The sequence below is a fragment of the Pithys albifrons genome, chromosome 4 (assembly GCF_047495875.1).
Source record: "Pithys albifrons albifrons isolate INPA30051 chromosome 4, PitAlb_v1, whole genome shotgun sequence".
Lineage (NCBI taxonomy): Eukaryota > Metazoa > Chordata > Aves > Passeriformes > Thamnophilidae > Pithys > Pithys albifrons.
The window spans coordinates 34,124,419-34,143,933 of NC_092461.1; positions in this window are offsets into that span (position 1 = coordinate 34,124,419).

Genomic DNA, 19,515 nt, shown 5'->3' on the forward strand with positions numbered 1-19,515 from the left:
TGTATTTAATTTGAAGTGACTATGATTTTGATATAATATTGGTAAATCAAGACATCAGAGTATTTTTTTCTATAAGAACAAAGTCCTTGATTTTCAAGCTGAATCTTTATCTCTGGGACCAATTTTGTTTGTAGTTTCCCCCAGACAGAGAATCACAGGGGAAAGTGATGATTAAAAATGACAGAGGGACCATTCATTTCACATGCCAATACTAGAGTCCTAGTTTGAAACTTCTAAAACCCTTAACAAGGGTTAAAATTCAGTACAGATTTTAAGATTTTTTTTTTTACAGATAAACACAAAAAGCCAACTAAAAATATCCTTGCTGAATTTAATCACTTTTCAATGTCAAAACTTGTTTAAGTTTTGACACCGAAAAGAGACTAAATTAAACAATAATTTATTTCTCACTTCTGCAAGTCTTCCAGGATATGTTCCAAAAGAATAACCAATATACAACAGATAGACACTAAATATACCCTGAATACCTGGTTGTGTTTTATCCCTTAGGCTCACTCACCCTCAGTGTTGCCTGAGCATTGGTGAGGACCAGCTGAGTGCACATTTACTACTTTCCACTTTCCCCTCTGTAAATGCAAAAATCTCCTTGTAATTAAGGTAGTAGTTAAGACATTCTCCATTAGATAAAATCCTAGATGGGGAAAAATCCTAGATGCCTCTTTTTTCTCAGTAAAAGCATAGAAAACACCTTATATTTTATAGATATATTTCAGTAATCACAAAGAATGAATTGAGTCCATAATATGGGAACAATAGACACTTTTTTCCTGAGTGTATCTTTATACATTTCAGTCCTATGCACAGTATCTTCTGTGGGTTTTCCCATAGTAGAGGACAGATTACTTCCCTTAAAATTGGGTTGCATGTTTGAAGCTGGTAAGAGGATATAAAACCAAATCTGTAAGAGCCAAAGACCAAAAGGCCATGTACCTTCCTCCACTGACAGGTGAAAAAACATCCATGACAAACATTTGTCCTTCCCAAATCTAGAACTTTTACTTTCATTCCTGAGGTACTATCTTTCATTTAAGGAGAGTTAGAATAGACAAATATGAGAACTAAAGTTAAGCTCCTGTTTTAAAACTCCATCTGAGGATTGTGAATATTATTGTTAAAAGGGCCATCTGGAGATCAAAAAGACATCTGGCAATTAAGACAAAATGGCATAGTATGAGCTTGACATACCATGGTACTTGCAGTGGAGGAATGCATCGCTCTAATTAAACACTAAATATGGTTGATCTGGTTTTTAACTGATTAGTAGAGAAGTGCTTTAGTGTAAATGATGTCAGATGAATTGTGGCATTGGATAAAGGCTATCATTAGATGGCTGTAAATGATTTTAGGCTGGAAACTAGAGGTAGGTTACAACAATCTGAAAAGAGGAGACTTGGGATAGAATTTCTATGGGAATTATGGGAGAGACAGGGTCTAATTAATTTTATGTGGAGCTTGAAGAATTTATGAGTATGAATAGAGGATGTGGTTTTTTGAGTTGGCAGGGAGGGAGTCTATTCAGCAACCCATGAAATATATCCTTGATGCAGGCTCCTCTGTCCTCCTCGCTGAATCGTCTATATTCACTAGATGTTGATTTCATCTTTGGTTGACTATTATCATTGAGATGAAGGATTAGTTTGGGTCAATATTTTTTGTGATTTTACTTTTAATTTGTCGAAGACATGGTAGTCTTTATTTGTGTGTATGTTGCAAATGAAGTATAAATATATGATTTGCAATAATTACTCTGCATTATTATTAGTTTATTAGCAGCATTTTTTGGAAGCAGTTGCAGGCAAAAACACTGTCTCAGCATTTTTTGCTGACCTATTTACGCAGACTTTAAGCACTGGCCTAAAGAATACCAGTCATGTGACACAGTGGGAATGATGGCAAACATGCTCATTAAACAGCACCTTCCTCCTCAGCTTTCTAGTTCTATTATTAGTAAATCTTTCCAGCCAGTGGAAAGATAAAGATTAGCTTGATCAAATGTTCACTGGTGCTCTCCTTTCCACACTCCTTTCCACAAGGGTTATGACTAAATCCCTGAGTGTTTAGGTAATAGCTCACAAAATACATCAGCAAATTGCAGTGGATTGAGCTCTGGCAGTCTGACACTTAGCTCTTGAAGCCTTGGATTTACAAGATAGTTACTGCTGGAGATGCTTTCCACTAAGTAGTTTCAAGTGAATTAAACCAGAAGGTGAGAGGGACCATAATTTAACTGAAAAACTTCTGGTGTGACTTGCCTTCAGAACACCGCATCTGGATTCTTGTGTCTGTGCTGCTTGGGGCTGACAGTTTAGGAATTAAAAAGTACTTAAGCTGTAAGGGTTAACAAATGAACATCAAATGAAATGCATAATCCTTCTCTGGATATCTGTTTCAGGCACAAGGCTTCCCTGTGATACCAAGTAATCTACCTATCCTGAGTGTCATAAATCACTCTAAGAAGAGATAAGCTTAAAAATAATTTTATAATTTCAAAAAAATGTATGAATTAGATGGTCATAGCAGAGGAGACTACATAGTACATTCACAGCTGATACTGCTTATAAGATTTTTTTCATATGATTTATTTTCTGCATGTCTGCATTTTTTTTTCATGTTCTTAATTATTCTCACTGCCTAGCATCTATTTTCATAATGATTTCCCTTTAAAAGAAGGAGACAAACACAATATGAAGACCAACTTAATTTTTCTGTCCCCTAATATTTTTTCAGTAACATTTTCTCTGATGATCAGTCCATATTTCACAGTTTGTATCAGATGAAGGCTTCAATTTCTGTCTAAAACACCTGGATTTCACCACAGTAACCTGGACTGTAAGTCATAATGGGCCAATGTCCCAGTAAAAGGGAGTGCTAACTGGAGTATAAAAACACATCTCAGCTTTCATGAAAACCAATTAATCCTGAGTTTGTTGCGAATGCATTATGAACCCATCTATAGGATGTAAAAGCTGAGAAAAGAGCACATTTCATTTAACCAATGAAGAACCCTTTAAAAAAATGCAAAAGTGAAAGAGGCTGCTTAAATACTCTTCCTTGTTAGCCACTTTAAACAGAAATTTCCTGCACTGATATACCAAACCCCACGATCTCCTTCTGAAACTCTCCTATGTATTGTGTAAAATACAATTTCAGGTAGAACTAAACTTTTAATCCACTAGCTTCTCTAACACTAGACAATCAAATCAACCCTTTTTCCATTCACTTTTATTCTGCCTGTGACCAAATCTTTGCTTGAGGGCAGGTAATCACAGTCTTCCTCCACGCAAAATCTAAACTTATGAATAGGAGAGCACTAGTGTGTATGTCTTGCTGATATGATATCCATCAAATATTCTGCAGTGCAGTTTTTGTTTTCTTCTCTTAAGGAAGTCCTTCTCCTGGAGATAGGAAATTATGACTTCAGTAGTGACAATCACTGTCCCAGTTACACATGTCCATGAATTCCTATGATACACTCTGTTTAGTCTCAACAATAGCACTGAGATTCTGGTCTGTTGGGTGCTTGGAAATACCTGGAGCAAGTGGAAAGCAGCAAAGGTGATGTTCCTTTTGTTGCCTTCTACTTTTTTTTTGTTTCCAAGCTATTTTGAGGTTATTGGAACCTTTAATTTTCCTGCCAAAATCTGTCAGTCTACTGTTCATGTGACATATTGCATAGAGAAGGCATCCTGTTGACCCTGGATGCTTTCATTGATCCATAATAGGACTGATACCATATATATATATATATGCACATATATATGTATGTACACATATATAAATATTGTAAATATATGTGTAATACACATAGAAATATAAGCAAAATTTTAAAATTATCAACCCACAAAAAGTTCTTCTGTCCCCTCTGAACTTAAACCATTTCCAGACTGAAACTCCACACATGCTTACAAATGTTTTTACTTCTGTTTGAATTGCCTTAGTCCTTATTTTTCTATACACCACTCCTGATCTTTCTCTGTAGGTGTTTGACATCCTGGTAGATCGCTCTATCCTTTCTTTTCCCCTGGCTATTCACTGTCTGCTCCTTTTAACAGCCTCTTTTTCAAGTTTGTTCTTGACTTTAAGTCATGGTCTGTTTACACATTTGAAATTAAATAAAATAAGTTCTCCCAAACCTCATAATACTTACTTGAGTTTCTGGTTAGTTATGACTCCTTCAAATTAGTGAACAAGCCTTGAATTTGAACTAAATATATTTATTGATATTTTCTTCATACAAGTAGTCTATGGCTAATACAAAGGATTGTTAAAGGAGCTGGTTCTGATTTAGTTGTGAATGTTTCTTGAAATAGAGTAGAAATTACATCTCTACAGATAAGACTGTTCAGAACCACTTAAAAATATTTCTAATTCTTTTCTCTAATAGTTTTGTGATGCTTTCTTATATTCTTGCAAGTGATGTCTAAGTTCATAATTCTTAAGAGTGAAAATATTAAAAATCGAAATATGTGAAGAAATCATCTTTCCTAGTCATCTGTGTATAATCACCACTTTCTTTTACTTTAAAGAAGACCATGGTTTTACACATACTCCTTTACAATTATTCATTATAGGTTTAAATTTCAGAAAGACAAAAGTGCAAAGAGAAATAAAGAGATATGAGGAAGTTTAACTTGGGTTACTAGACAGGCATAAGCATCCTCTAATATTTGCCTATATATATTACTTCAAAGGAAACTTCATACCAATTCAGACAGATCATTTTATTATTCATTATCCCACTCTCAAAGCTTCATATACTTATGCTTAATTAAGTTCTCACAGTTGTTAATTACTTCAAGTACATATGACAGTTAGTCAGTCTCTTTTATCTGTAGTTTTATCATCTCTTTCACCTCACCTAAACTCATCCTTTGCACTCACAAAATTATCTTAAAAAGTGTTATCAAAATCATCAATGTTAAGTTGAACTGCTTCTCATCATAAGATGTTCCTCAGAGACTCCCCTTAAAAATCCACCCCAACTAGGAGAATATATTTTTTAATCCATTTTCACAAGCTTTAGTTGAAACTGATGGATTTGTTTCTTCCATGTAATGCCACTCTGACAAATGAGTGGTTATAAAAAACACAGAATCACAGAAACACAGACAGAGAGAAGTTGGCAAGGACCATAGTAGGTCCTCTGGTCCAACCGCCTTGCTCAAGCAGGGTCATACCAGAGCACATTGCACACGATTGTGTCTAAATTATTCTTGAATATCTTCAGTGAGGGAGACTCCACTCCCTCTCTGGGCTATCTGTTCAGTGATCAGTCACCTACACAGCAAAAAAGCTCTTCCTCATATTCAGATGAAACTGTGCATCAGTTTCTATCCACTACCTCTTGTCCTATTGCTTGGTACTACCAAGAAGAGCCTGGTCCATCCTCCTGGCATGCTCCCTCCAGATACTGACTGACATTGATGAGGTCCCCTCTCAGTCATCTCTTCTCAAGGCTGAACAGGTCCATCTCCCTGAGCCTTTCCTCATACGAGAGATGCTCCAGTCCCTTCATCATCTGTGAAACTCCACTGGACTCACTCCGGGAGCTCCATGTCTCTCCTGTACTGAGAAGCCCAGAACTGGACACAGCACTCCAGTTTCATCTCACCAGGTCTGAGCAGAAGTTCAGGACTACCTTCCTTGACCTGCTGACAATGCTTTTCCCTATGCACCCCGTGGTACCTTCTTGGCAACAAAGGCACACTGCTGGTTCATGGACAGCTTGTTGTTCACCAGGACCTTTACAGTCTCAGAAACTGCACATTAGTGCAGTACATCTGATACTGATGCCCATTCACCTGTTGTGGAAATTAGTGCAACCATACTCCAAATAACCTTCATTTCTTATATATTCATAGCAGGTTAATGGCTGGACTTGATTACTTTAGGGGGCTTTTCCAACCTAAATTAGTCTATGATTCTATGACTCCCATCAAATAATGTTCACAATGCAAATTAAGGAAGTAACTGGAGCATGTATGGGTGTTTCATTGTAGTATGACAACATAAAAACAGATTAACTTGACCAACTAATCACTATTAAAATCCAGCCTGCCATCTCCTCATGTTTATCAGTGTCTAAGTCTCCTTATTTGAGAGACAGAGCCAGGTATGTTTTTCATGTCATCGTCATACCTTGTAGTTAAACCCTATCAGTTTATTCACCAGCAATAGCAGAAGAACTATTAAAAGTCAGAATCGTTTTTCCAGACAATGGAACATAGATCAGCAGCTCCCTCAGATCTGCAACACAATCAAGACAGTAACACAAAAATGAGCTGACAGCAGGTGGAAAAATGCATTTGCCTGACTGGGAGATTGTACTGTGGACAGGGCTGCAAAAACAGATGGGAGCTTCTCTGACCTTGCCTGCTCCAAATTTATCACTGGACATGTTTAATTAAAAACACATCAGATTAAGTCATTTGGTTATATGGGAAAATGTTGGAGTCCCTCAGGTGCAATCCCTGTTGGAAGAAACACAACAAGGACAAGATTTTTCATTGCAGCAACAGAAATCAGCTGCAGAAATAGTTTAAAGCCAAACCTACTGGGGAATTGGACAGGAGTGAGATAAGCAACTGTGTTGGCTTGTGCTCTTTTATTGCTTTGGTCAGTGAGAAGACAGAGTAACTTACAATAGGTGTGAAATACCCAGTTGAGACAAATTATGTTCATGTCACTCCTTTATTTCCCTGTTTCCCTTATAACTTATGTTTCCCTTGTATCAACCACCTTTCCCACTCAGTTTGCTCTCTCTGGGACTGGCTGGAACCCAGATAAATTAACAGCCACATACAAGGAAGTTTTTGTAAACTGGGAAGTTAAAAAGAATAAGATATTAAGAAACAAATCCACTTTGCAATAAATGATCCACAATGTGCTCAACAAGAACACCAATTTCTCTTGAGAGATTTAAATGAATTTAAATGAATTTTTAATTCAGTCTTCATTTAATCTGAGACTGGACAATTTATTCTAAATTGCTATTAATGCATGCAAATAATAGAATTTACCATGTGTAAATTTCCTTTTAAATTCTTTTTAAATGTTAAAGCTGTATATAGGTATTTTTTTCACATGCACATGGAGTATGAACATATATTGTACTGTCCTAGTTCAGCAGGAGGGACCAGCTAACCCTGTGTGGGGGTGATCAAAGCTGTGTATTCTACCCCCTCTATTCATTCCCCAAGGACAATGGGCCATTAGCAGCAGCTGCCCAGGGAGCCATTATCACCCTCACACCCAGCCTGAGGGGGGCGGAGCTGCTAATGGGCCATCAACAGCTCAACACCCCCTGGCTCCCAGAGTTAATCACCCATTGTGTGAGTCCCCACCCAGGGGAAGGGACTGGGTGCTCCCTGAGGGTACATAAATGGTGGGTAAGAAGACCTCGGGAACTTCTTGTCGGATCCAGAGCAGCAGCAGGACCTTGACAGGAGGAGATCACCGCTCTCGCCCAGACCACAGCCCTCGCCTGCACCAACAGGTTTTTCTTTTCCTTTTGCTCTGGACTTGGGGGAACCACAGGGGTCTCAGCACAAGGGCAAACAAACCCCCTTGGGTTTGTGCCCCAGGACACTGGGTTATACTGCTGGGGTTTTGTGAGTTGAAAGCAATTTCCCTTGTGTGTCAGTGTTGCTATTGTAATATTATTATTAAATTTTAGGTCTGACTTATAATCTCTCTCGTGGTGAGTTCATTTCCCCTGCTGGTTCACCTTTAAACCAGCACATCTTTTGGCGCCCAACGTGGGGCCACGAGAGAGAAGTCAGAATTACAATTTCATTTAGTGTATTTGGATACAGAAACTCCCTGACTACCATGTTGCTTGATGTATTCATGTGGATGGTGTATCTGGGCCTGTTCATATTTCGACACATGGGGAACCATGTGCCTATTTTGATGCTCTCTTTAATACCAGGGAGAAGGATCAAAATTGCTTTATTAATATACTATGTTTATGTTGTCATAACATCAGAAGCAATGAATTTCATTGTGAATGTATATTCAGTCTGGTGTGCCTGTCCTGGTTTGGGTTGTTACCTCTGGGGTCTCATTAAAAATAGCACCCAGACTGTGGGGAAAACAGGCGGAGATGGTTACTTCCACCTTTTCACCTCTGCTACAACAATCATTGAAAATATTGAGCTTCCTTTTGATGTTAGGGACAGTATAATCCTACTGTTAGTGCTGTTAGTGTTGCTTTGTCTCCTCTGTACTGTATACACCATGTTTAGGGTCAGAACTGGGCTTTCTAAGGAGACTTGCTGGAGGCCTGCCCTGGGAGCGGATGATGTTGAGTGGCACGGGAAGTGGGAAGATATGGGCCAGTATTTGGAGACCTTCTCTCCTCAAATGATCTGGAAATTCACCCCAGAACAACTGCAGGACCCTTCCAAAATGCTAAGCTATGTGAAAGGAAGATGCTCTGGTAGTCCCAGAGATGTACAGCTCACAGCAACCTGCTGGGCCCTGGCCACTGCCTACCGCACACTGCTTGCATCATCAGGAGGAGGAGAAAAGGAGCAAATCCACAGGCACCATGTCCACCCAAACCACGGCTGAGCCAGAGAGGAAGAGAGATACATCAACCAGCAGCATGTCCACCCAGACCATGACTGAGCCAGAGAGGAAGAGAGGTACATCAACCAGCACCATGTCCACCCCAACCATGGCTGAGTCAGAGAGAAGAGACACATCAATCAGCACCATGCCCACACAAACCACAGCTGAGCCAGAGAGAAAGGGAAACAAATCAACCAGCACCATGTCCACACAAACCATGGAGGAGCCAGAAGGACAACAGAAACTGATAGCAGTTGCCCCTGTCCAGAAAAGAAAATCAAAGACCAAATCAGTTCGTATAGCGCATGACGAGAAAAAGTCAGGACCTTCATCTCAAGCAGAAGAAATGGAGCCAGAAATAATCACCCGGTCCCTGTCCCTGGAAGAGCTGCGTGAGCTCCGGAGAGAGTTCACACGACAGGCAAATGAGCCCATCTTGACCTGGCTACTTCGAATCTGGGATGCTGCAGCCAATGATACAATTCTAGATGGGAGTGAGGCAAGGCAGCTGGGATCCCTTTCTCGAGATGTTGTCATTGATCAGGGCATTGGAAAGAGACAGGAAACTCTCAGCCTCTGGCGGCGACTGTTGTCAAGCGTGAGGGAGAGATATCTTTGTAAGGAGGACCTCCACGTACAGCAAGGACAGTGGAACACGATGGAACAAGGTATCCGGTGCTTAAGGGAATTAGCCGTACTGGAGATAATCTTTTCAGAAGATGAGAGATTCCCTAAAAGTCCAGAAGGTGTCCAGTGCACATCCCAGATGTGGTTAAAATTTGCACGACTTGGGCCAGAAATGTATTCTCGCTACCTTGCAACATTGCAGTGGAGAGAGGGAGAAGACAAGGTGGGTGCACTGGTCAGCAAACTCAGGATTTATGAAGACACTGTCACTGCTCCATTACGAGCCCACGTCTCAGCTGTGGAAACAAAACTGGCTGAACTGGAAGAGAAGATTAAGGAAGGACTCTTTCATATCTCTCCAGAACAAACGAGAGTCTCTGCCATCAGAAGCAGGCGTCTTCCAGCTAAGGAGAAAGGGTACACTCCACGCGGCAATCTGTGGTTTTACCTCCATGAGCATGGAGAAGATATGAGGAAGTGGGATGGGAAACCCACCTCTTCCTTAGCAGCTCGGGTACGTGAATTGCAAAGAGGCACAACTAACACAGGGAATTCTTCAAGGTTGAAGGCTGCTCCGGTCTCTCGTGGGCAAGGCTCCAGACAGTATAGAAATGATGATGTTATGCCCGATCCTCTTGAAGGAACCTCCCGGTCATATTCACAGGGAGAGCGCAGTGAATACCATGACCAGGATTAGGGGGGCCCTGCCTCTAGCCAGGTAGAGGAGAGGGACAATTGGGTTTATTGGACTGTGTGGATTCGGTGGCCTGGCTCATCAGACCCACAGAAATACAAAGCTTTAGTGGACACTGGTGCACAATGCACGTTGATGCCATCAGGATACGTTGGGGCAGAATCCATCTCTATTTCTGGGGTGACAGGGGGATCCCAACAGCTGACTGTACTGGAAGCTGAAGTCAGCTTGACTGGGAAGGAATGGCATAGACACCCCATTGTGACTGGTCCAGAAGCCCCGTGTATCCTTGGCATAGACTACCTGAGGAATGGATATTTCAAAGACCCAAAGGGACTGCGTTGGGCCTTTGGCATAGCTGCTGTGGAGACAGAGGAAATCAGACAGCTGAGCACCTTGCCTGGCCTCTCAGAGGACCCTTCTGCTGTGGGACTGCTGAAAGTTGAAGAACAATTGGTACCGCTGGCCACAGCCACAGTGCACCGTCGGCAATACCGCACTGACCGAGACTCTGTGACCCCGATACACAAGATGATTCGTGAGCTGGAGAGCCAAGGGGTGGTCAGCAAGACTCACTCACCCTTTAATAGCCCCATATGGCCAGTACGAAAGTCCAGTGGAGAGTGGAGGCTGACGGTGGATTACCGTGGCCTCAATGAGGTCACACCCCCCCTGAGTGCCGCTGTGCCGGACATGCTGGAGCTTCAGTATGAGCTGGAGTCCAAGGCAGCCAAGTGGTATGCCACCATCGACATTGCCAATGCCTTTTTCTCCATTCCGTTGGCAGCAGAGTGCAGGCCACAGTTCGCTTTCACCTGGAAGGGGGTGCAGTACACCTGGAATCGACTGCCCCAGGGGTGGAAACACAGTCCCACCATTTGCCATGGACTGATCCAGACTGCATTGGAAAAGGGTGAGGCTCCAGAACATCTACAGTACATCGATGACATCATTGTATGGGGGAACACAGCAGGGGAGGTTTTTGAGAAAGGAAAGAAGATAATCCAGATTCTCCTAAGAGCTGGTTTTGCCATTAAATGAAGTAAGGTCAAGGGACCTGCTCAGGAAATTCAGTTCCTAGGAGTGAAGTGGCAAGACGGGCGTCGTCAGATTCCAACAGAGGTGATCAACAAAATAGCAGCTATGTCCCCACCGACCAGCAAGAAGGAAACTCAGGCTTTCCTAGGTGCCGTGGGCTTTTGGAGGATGCATATCCCTGAGTACAGTCAGATTGTAAGCCCTCTCTACCTTGTGACACGGAAGAAAAATGATTTCCAGTGGGGCCCTGAACAACAACAAGCCTTTGAGCAGATTAAACAGGAGATTACCCATGCAGTAGCCCTTGGGCCAGTCAGGACAGGACAGGATGTGAAGAATGTGCTCTACACTGCAGCCAGGGAGAATGGCCCATCCTGGAGCCTCTGGCAGAAGGTACCTGAGGAGACTCGAGGACGACCGCTGGGATTCTGGAGTCGGGGATACAAAGGATCTGAGGCCAGCTATACCCCAACTGAGAAAGAGATCCTGGCAGCTTATGAAGGAGTTCGAGCTGCCTCAGAAGTGATTGGCACTGAGGCACAGCTCATCCTGGCACCCCGACTACCAGTGCTGGGCTGGATGTTCAAAGGAAAAGCTCCTTCTACCCATCATGCCACTGATGCCACATGGAGTAAGTGGATCGCTCTGATCACGCAGCGAACCCGGATAGGGAATCCTAATCGCCCTGGGATTTTGGAAATCATCACTAACTGGCCGGAAGGTGAGAGTTTTGGATTGTCCTCTGAAGAAGAAGAGGAGCAGGTGACACGAGCTGAGGAGGCCCCACCATATAACCAGCTACCAGAAGAGGAGAAGCGATATGCTCTCTTCACAGATGGCTCTTGCCGCATTGTAGGGACAAGCCGGAAATGGAAAGCAGCTGTATGGAGTCCTACACGTCGAGTTGCAGAAGCGACTGAAGGACAAGGTGGATCAAGTCAGGTTGCAGAGCTGAAAGCTGTTCAGCTGGCTTTGGATATCGCCGAACGAGAGAAGTGGCCAAGACTCTACCTTTACACTGACTCGTGGATGGTGGCCAATGCTCTGTGGGGATGGCTGGAGCGTTGGAGAAAGGCTGGCTGGCAGCGCAAAGGGAAACCCATCTGGGCGGCTGAGATGTGGCAGGACATCGCTGCCCGGGTAGAGAAGCTGAGTGTGAAGGTCCGTCACGTAGATGCTCATGTACCCAAGAGCCGGGCTAATGAGGAGCATCGTAACAACGAGCAGGTGGATCGAGCTGCCAGGATTGAAGTCTCTCAGGTAGATCTGGATTGGCAGCATAAAGGTGAATTGTTTCTAGCCCGATGGGCCCATGATGCCTCTGGTCATCAGGGCAGAGATGCGACATACAGATGGGCTTGTGACCGAGGGGTGGATCTAACCATGGACAGTGTCTCACAGGTTATCCATGACTGTGACACATGTGCTGCCATCAAGCAGGCCAAGCGGATGAAGCCTCTATGGTATGGTGGACGGTGGTCGAAATACAGGTATGGGGAAGCCTGGCAAGTTGACTACATCACACTTCCCCAAACACGCCAAGGCAAGCGCTACGTGCTGACCATGGTAGAGGTAACCACTGGATGGCTGGAGTCATACCCCGTATCTCACGCCACTGCCCGGAATACCATCCTGGGCCTTGAGAAACAAGTCCTGTGGAGACACGGCACCCCAGAGAGAATAGAGTCTGACAACGGCACCCACTTCAAGAACAGCCTCATAGACACCTGGGCCAGAGAGCACGGCATTGAGTGGGTGTGTCATATCCCCTACCATGTTCCAGCTGCCGGGAAAGTTGAGCGATGTAATGGACTGCTGAAAACAACCTTGAAGGCGTTGGGTGGGGGAACTTTCAAACACTGGGAGCTGCATTTGGCAAAGGCCACCTGGTTGGTCAACACCCGGGGCTCCATCAATCGAGCTGGCCCTGCCCAGTCAGAACTCTTGAATACCGTAGATGGAGATAAAGTCCCTGTGGTCCATATGAGAGGTATGTTAGGAAAGACTGTTTGGGTGAGTCCCACCTCAAACAAAGGCAAACCCATCCGAGGGATTGTCTTTGCTCAAGGACCTGGTTGCACTTGGTGGGTAATGCAAAAAGATGGAGAAACACGATGTGTACCACAAGGGGACCTAATTTTGAGCGAGAAGAGTTTGTAATGTTTCATCGTATATATGTGTATATATATGTATAGGTAAAAAGGGGATTAATTTGGGAATGACTAGATGGAGTAGAATAAGGGGTGGATAATGTCCTAGTTCAGCAGGAGGGACCAGCTAACCCTGTGTGGGGGTGATCAAAGCTGTGTATTCTACCCCCTCTATTCATTCCCCAAGGTCAATGGGCCATTAGCAGCAGCTGCCCAGGGAGCCATTATCACCCTCACACCCAGCCTGAGGGGGGCGGAGCTGCCAATGGGCCATCAACAGCTCAACACCCCCTGGCTCCCAAAGTTAATCACCCATTGTGTGAGTCCCCGCCCAGGGGGAGGGACTGAGAGCTCCCTGAGGGTACATAAGGGGTGGGTAAGAAGACCTCGGGAACCTCTTGTCAGATCCAGAGCAGCAGCAGGACCTTGACAGGAGGAGATCCCCGCTCTCGCCCAGACCACAGCCCTCGCCTGCACCAACAGGTTTTTCTTTTCCTTTTGCTCTGGACTTGGGGGAACCACAGGGGTCTCAGCACAAGGGCAAACAAACCCCCTTGGGTTTGTGCCCCAGGACACTGGGTTATACTGCTGGGGTTTTGTGAGTTGAAAGCAATTTCCCTTGTGTGTCAGTGTTGCTATTGTAATATTATTATTAAATTTTAGGTCTGACTTATAATCTCTCTCGTGGTGAGTTCATTTCCCCTGCTGGTTCACCTTTAAACACACATGTGTGTATGCTTGGTTGGTTTTCTGGACATTGCTAATATATAAAGGCCTTAGAAGTTCCTGTCCAAATACTGCTCTGGACAGATTATAATAAAAAAACGTGAAGGTGTTCTTTAAAACAGCACCAGTTCCTTTGCCACAATAATTACTAGTAGAAAATAAATGTGGGTTCTAAGCCACAGCTGACAGAAAGTAACTGTTAGTATAACACTAAACAAATCACTCTGTATATATTAAAGATGTCTCTGTCTTTCCCAATGTAAAACAAACAAATAAACAAACAAACAAAAGCAGGGGAAAAAAACCCCACAAAGAGATAAACAGTAGGAACTACAAATTCCATGAAAAGGTGAGATGTCCATGGTAGAACTACAACCCATGGAAAAAAGATTCTGTTATTGTAGTTTCCTAACTGATCATCCTGAGAACCAGGAGATCAGAAGTAGTCACACTTTTTGACAAATGCTGTTCCTAGTCTAATTGCAGCTCCTTCCTCAAAAGAAATGTTGATGTAAATAATGCAGGCATGTCGAGACCACATAAAGTTCTAATGATACGTTCAACAAACCTTAATCTTACATTGATAAATATGCTTTGGGGTTTTTTGGGAATCTGAAATGGTCTTAAATTATCAAAGAAGCTCACAGAATACGCTAGTATGTGACTCCAGAGATTATTAATATTAAACATGAAATCTCTGTGAAGATGACATTAAGGATCTGATGTGAACTGACAAAAGCAAATGAATTTCAAGTTAGACTTCCTACCTTGTCCTTAATTCACTTTGGGGTTTCTACAGTGGTGTCAGAATTAATGTAAAGTGGCACCAATGTTTAGGATGCCCATTGGTGTATTGGCAGAGGGCAGTGTCTTTGGGCTGTTCTCTTAGTCATGTGGAGGACTGCTCTGTTTTCCACAGATTTAACACAGACTTTTAAATGTTATGTTATGGAGTCTCAAATATATTCTTAAAGGTCAGCCCAAGCAATTAAAACATAAGATGGGACTTCTTTATTTTGGTGATGTTGTTGTTGTTTGTTTTTTTTCTTGTTCATTTGTTTTTTAAATAAATTGAATTATAATCATCTACCTTTTATTTTTTTAATAAATTTTTCAAGTTTGGGTATTTTCAGATTTTCAGTTGCTGTCTTTAATTGGAAATTATGTCCTTCTCTTCCTCTTTCCCCAGAAAATTGATTTCTAAGGCTGAAGAGTTATTTTTAATTACTCAATTAAACATTTGAACATTTGTCTTTCAAAAACTGTCTTTGAATTTCACAATTTGATCTGAAGAACCAGAATAACTATCGTCAAGCAGACGTTAACAACAGTCACATGATCGTTCTTAAAACTCCCACACACATAGAGTTCTTAAAGGACAGATCACATATATCTTCTTCAGCAGCAGTGCTGGTTTAAGACATCTTAAAACACCCAGCCCTTTCTTTCTGATTTGGCCAACACTTCAATTTAGTTATGTGATACAAATGTTTGCTTTATTTGGTGAATTATGGAACTGTATTGAACTCAAACTCTTCCAAAATAGTTTCTCATTTTCTATAATAGATTTTTTTTTGATGATAGATTGTTAGTGTCCACCTACAATACAAGGTGAAAAGAAATGAGCTGGGTTGTTGGGGAGCCAAAAGTCTTCCACAGAAAGTTACCAGGCATCACTGTGGTTCAAAAGCAAGTCTTTCATGTCAGGAAACTGTGAATTTAAGAAAGTAGAGGCACCTGAGGGTGGAGATGCATTGCAACACATCCTCACTGTGTCAACTGCTGGCATGATAATATAATAGCTTCCCTTTATAAACCAGTCAAGAAAAATTAAACTAAATTAGAAAAATCACCTCAGGAGAGGAAGGGAAAAGAGGAGGGGGACTGCCAAGTGCCAGATACTAGTCTGAGGCAAAATAAAATGCTTAAGATGATAAATCCCTGAGCAAAAGGGCTTTTATAGTGGAACCACCACCAGTCACTCCATTTTAACAGTGCTGCCAAGCTCTGTCACGTGAAAGCATAAAAGTGATCATCTTCTGTGTTTGGTGTAGATGCAACTTCCTTGTCCTTGCTTCATGAACCACATACAAACCATTCCAGATACCAACTGACATCAGTAATTAGACCCTTTTTTGCAAGAACACACTGACAGGTACCTCAGGCAGTTCCAAGTCATTTCATTCAGATTTATGCACCCTCTGTCCTGAAAAGGGCTCAGTCCAACCTTCTCTAACCTACCCAGAGGGCAGAGCATCTCTGGAGTCTTAGTCAAAAAGTTGGAAGCTAAAAGAAATTTCTCAAATATGGTAAAACACAGCTGCAAACAGAAACATAAAAAATCTCAAAGTTCACCAGTGACTTCTAGTAACACCACTGAAGTGAAATAGGGTTGCACTTAAAAGTTTTAAAAATGCAAATCCCAAATTCTAAACTAGGTAAAGTACTACTAGTCTTTTATAATAAATCTTTAAATCAAGTTATCTCTTCACAGCATGCCACACTGCCTATGTCAAAAACAGGGGCTCAGAAGTCATAAGTAATGGGAAATAGATGCCTCAGTCTCTGGGCATGCTTGAGCAGTCAAGCAGATCTCCATTTCTACTTCTACACACTGAGAATTGCAGTCATGCTTGCCTGGGGACTATTAGCAGAAGCATACCAAGGAATGGATCCTGGGTACTATGGTTGGCTCAGATGAAATAGTTGACTGGATCATCTAATTGCTAGTGAAAAATAACAGGAAAATCATATGGATAATCAAAAACATCCTGCATAGTTGTTTAGGTGCCTAAACCACTTGCTCAGCTAAGCACCCCCAGAACAACTCCTTCCCACACATTTCATGTCTCACTGCAAACAGCAAGGCACTCTAGAGGCAACTTCATATCTAAACACAGGAGGAAATTCCTTAGGCACACAAGAAGGTGATGATCAGCTTGTGAAAAAGCTCACGAAGTTTCAGTATCTGTACACATTCTATCCATTTCACTGCAGTTTTGTTTGTTTGTTTGTTTGTTTGTTTTTTCCCAGGGGACAATTTGCATCAGAAGATGAAGTAGAACTTCTGCATAATATTAAATATTTTGGTCCAGCTCTATTTTCTGCCTTTTGTTTTATTTGGCTTCCAGCTGATGGGAATCCAGTATTTTGATATCTTGTGTCCTGCCTGGCTGTATAACCTGCTTGAGGATTGTATTGCATTAGGAGTGCAGCATTCAGATATGGGAAAAGTTTGAGGACTTTCTGACAACACCTTTAAGCAGAAAAGAAGCACATTAAATGCAAAGACTACTTGTGTAACTTTTAAAAGTCCTTTCATTGGCTCCAGTATTTAACATGTGTACACTTCAAATCTATTACCCTAAGAAAATTTTCCTACTGGTGCACAAGCTGTCCAGCTCCATGAAGATCAAGTAATTATTTAAAAATCATTTCATGACCTCCTCTTGCTATTGTTGCTGAAGATTGCATCACTTTCATCTCAAAGAACGGGAGGAACTAGAATGTTTTCTACCTAGAAAAGGTATCCAAGAAGATGCCCAGCTCTCAAAACCACAGTTCCTCACAGTCCACCTATAAATGAGTTGGTATCTGGAAATTAAATTCTTACATATTCAATGAAATGAAAGCCAAGGGGACTGTCCTACTCAAGCTGTAGAAATAAAGACAGCTTTAGAAATTTTAGCCTCATATGATCTCATGAAGTATTAATTTCCCTCAATTTTCATTTTGTCTAAGTTAAAGACATAACCTAACATATATTTCTGGGATCTTATTATATTCAATGAAGGGAAAAAGCAGCACATATTCAGAATGACTTATCTGTCCTAGGACAGGATGACTCAGCCCTCAGAAGTATTTCTCTTCTTTGACTATACATGAATGCTTAGCTTAGCTTAAACATCTATTTTTAGATACATGAAGTTAAGGCTGGCAAATTATGTTCTAAAGCAAAAGTCCTCAGATGGATTTCCATTAACTCTGAGGACATTGCCCTTCTATATAGGAGTGTTTTGGATGCCTTTAAAGCTCTCACTAGTAACCCAATTTAATATTTTTCTTGTGGTAAACATCTAGACTCCACAGTGGCATAAGCAAAGGAAAAAAATACGTAAACAGTTACCCAAAAAGGAGAGTAATTTGCTATATACAGGGAAGATGTATCAATCACATCTTTGTATAGCAACAGAGTGAATGAGAACTCCTGCAATGCTTCTCCCTTTGGGAAACATAGAATCATAGAATCGATTGGGTTGGAAAAGACCTCCAAGATCATCGAGTCCAACCCTTGGTCCAACTCTAGTCCATTTACTAGATCATGGCACTCAGTGCCACATCCAATCTGCGTTTAAAATTCTCTAGGGATGGTGAATCCACCACCTCTCTGGGCAGCCCATTCCAATGCCTCATTACTCTCTCTGTAAAGAATTTTTTTCTGATCTCCAACTTAAATTTCCCCTGGCAGAGCTTAAGCCCATGCCCCCTTGTCCTATTGCTGAGTGCCTGGGAGAAGACACCAGCCCCCACCTGGCTAGAACTTCCCTTCAGGTAGTTATAGACAGTGATGAGGTCACCTCTGAGCCTCCTCTTCTCCAGGCTAAACAACCTCAGCTCCCTCAGCTTCTTCCCATAGGGCTTGTGCTCCAGTCCCTTCACCAGCCTCGTTGCTCTTCTCTGGACTCGCTCCAGCACCACAATATCCTTTCTGAACTGAGGGGCCCAGAACTGAACACAGTACTCAAGGTGTGGCCTCACCAACGCAGAGTGCAGGGGAAGGATCACTTCCCTGGTCCTGCTGGCCACGCTATTTTTGATACAGGACAGGATCCCATTGGCCTTCTTGGCCACCTGGGCACTCTGTTGGCTCATGTTGAGCTACAATCTCTGTTGAACCTGATAAAATGAAGGGTAAGGGCATTCTCCTTGCATCCTCTTCCCAATCAGCACTGCATGGATTATAGTGATAGGGAATATGCTGATCTTGATGAAGTTAAAAACATCAGTTATTGATGTTGGCAAGGTGGACAAAAGAGGATGATAAAAATAATAAATAAATAAATGAAAGACAAAAAAATAAGTGATAAAATAAATAGGTCTTAATGACATTTTTAAAGGAAAGAGTGGCAACAAAGGAAAGGAAAATAAGATGTGAATACTCATTTCTGGACTCAGAATCAGTTCTGGTCTCTTAGAACCAGCTGTAAGCTCATGCCTTTCTATCCTCATTTACCACTTTTCACTCATGTAGGTACCTATAAATGACAGCATGTGCTTAACGTTGGTCAGTATAGAAACATACAGGGGAAAAAAAAATAAAAGAGAAGATTCTCCTACAGGTAAATAATGATACTCTGAATATCTCACAAGATGGTCTCACAATATATTGGATAATAAATCCTGCCTCACCTCTGTGACTAGGCAATACTTAAATGGGTTACTTATATTTCTTTTTACAAATTATGAATTATTTTTTATTTCATTTAGACCTCCTCCTGTCCCTCTCCCTCTCCCTCTCCCTCTCCCTCTCCCTCTCCCTCTCCCTCTCCCTCTCCCTCTTCTTTCTCACTACTCTCATCCTTGCCCTTTCTTCGGAGTGACCATTGAAAAAAAAAAATCACATTTCAATTGTGTCTTGGTTTGAGGGGAAAAAAACCAAAATATTTACCCACAAGCGGGGGAGGG